Here is a 2,371-nt window from a genome sequence, read left to right on the forward strand (position 1 = left end):
CACAGGAAGATCTCAATAATCGGCCCTTTCTAAACGGCTCATGAGATGGCAGGCATGATTACGGGTTGGTTTTGTTTTTTTTTTTTTTCCAAATTGCTTGATAAAATGTCATAATCTCTTCATATCATCACAGAAGCCTGAAAACTAATGTCACTAAGTTCATTTATCCTTAAAAGTCCAAACTCAAACCTTGCAGGTAAGTGAACCCATACAGTGCTGAAGAGAGTCTTTAACACTTTTATTGGCTTAAGTAACCACGAAAAATCACGCTTATTAAACTGAGAGATGCTCTACAATCTAAAGGAATTGCTAATAAACAGAAGACAGGGTTCTAGGTCTGGAAGGACGGGGGATGGACAGGCTAAAAGCTCTTCACACAGGAAATGTGTTTGTTAGGGAAGGGGAAGGTAGTTTTTGTGAAAACTGGGTAACAGTGTAACTGTCCCTCAGCAAGGAGGTGGTTATTGTGCAAGGAAAAGATACTTAAATACACTAATCTAGGAGGAGTTCCAAGACATGTCACTAAGTAGGGGCTGTCATAGAAAAACTGACGTTAGAAATGGAAGCAAAGGGCAGGAATATGGCTCATCTGGTAAAAGTACTTGCATTCAAGGCGAAAGATCTGAGTTCGATCCCTGGTACCTACATGGTGGAGAACTGACTTCTCCAAGTTGTCCTTTGACCTCTACATACATCATAGTACTTGCCCACCTTCCTTAAACACAGGCTAAATAAATGAATGTGAGAAAATGTAGAAATGTGAATAAAAACCATTGTGGATTTTTGTTATATACTCATGTGTATACATACACACAGGTGGTCCTTAACTAATGCAGGCTTATATGCTAAAATCTCATTGCAAGTTGAAGATTGAAGTTGAAGCTGAAGTAAAAATTCAATTGATCACTAGGCAGTGGTGGCAGAAGTCTTTGATCCCAGCACTTGGGAGGCAGAGGCAGGCAAATCTCTAAGTTCAAAGCCAGCATGGTCTACAGAGTGAGTTCCAGGTCAGCCAGGACTACAAAGAAACCCTGTATTGAAAAATCAAAACAGAACAAAACAAAAAGAAAATTCTATTAATCCACTCCCTTCACTGAGCATTTTAGCTCAATTCCACAGCACACTGAAGAGTGCTGCGGTTCCCCATCAGGATCTTGAGGCCGATTAGGAGCTCCAGTCGCTACTATTGCCCAGGAAAAAGAGAATCAGGCAAACAGTGCCCTACGGTCCACACTTGAATTCAGAGTATGCACTCTGACACCGTCGTGAAGTAAGGCATTACCCAAACTGAACATTGTTGGGGCTGTGAATCCGACTGCATAGGAAGAGACTGGAAGGATTCATGGAGAGTTATGGATAAGTGAGGAATTCATGGAGAGATATGGATAACTGAGACTTCTGGACAAGAGATGAAATGAGGCTGAATTCCACTCCTGACTGCATACACCTCTGAGTGATTTAATTAGAAATAAAAAGCCTCTATATTAACAGTTACATAAGTAACATCAGCACCTTTTCACTTAAAAGAGACTGAAGGAGATGGTGCTGTTAAAGGATTGAAATTAGACAGCAGTACCGTGTCTAGAAGAGCATCCCTGGGGCGTGGTTCTGCCTCAGCACCACACAGCATCACACTGAGCACAAGGCTCCTCGTGGCTGTCATCTCCCTTCAGCGAGTCACCGGTGCACCAGGAGGCTTTGGGGAGGGAATTCCTGCACCAGGAGGATTTGGGGAGGGAATTCCTGACCACAATCACAGCCTGAGGATTGGAGTTGTGTTCCAGTCATCCTGGGGTGGGGGGAGCTTAAACCAGCTGGTATTTACTAGGGCAGTATACAGCAGTCGCTTCATGTGACAAGTGGATGCAGCCGGAGAAACAAGGCTGGGTTGAGCTTGTCTCTTTCCTCAGTTATCTGCAGAGCGCCCTCCTAGAGAACAGAGCTGCCTTTGAGTTTCCAAGTGAGAGCGGAGTAAGGCTGGGCACAGAGCAGGGTGGTAAGGAGGTTGCTGTAGGCACAGCACAGAACACACTCAGGGGCATAGATATTCCTGGTGGCCGCTTTGTCTCATGTTGGTCAGGCCACCTCCATTTTTGGCCTCATCATCTCCTGACGTGCACCTGCTTCCTGGAACCCATTCCCGGCTTTTTGTCTTACTTCTCTGAGGCAGGTGGCTCCATTGCTTGTTTCCTTTAGGTTTCTTCTAAGAGTGACCGTCCCACACAGCCTGTAGGCATCATGCTGGTGCCTGACAGCCCCTGCTGTCTTTCTCTCTCTTTCTGCTGTGGCGTTGGCCTGCTGCAGAGATGATCTACAGGGATTTATCGACATGCTGCCTCCTTCACAAAGGCTCAAGTTGTATTTATCAGCT

Source organism: Mus pahari, chromosome 8 (assembly GCF_900095145.1).
Source record: "Mus pahari chromosome 8, PAHARI_EIJ_v1.1, whole genome shotgun sequence".
Lineage (NCBI taxonomy): Eukaryota > Metazoa > Chordata > Mammalia > Rodentia > Muridae > Mus > Mus pahari.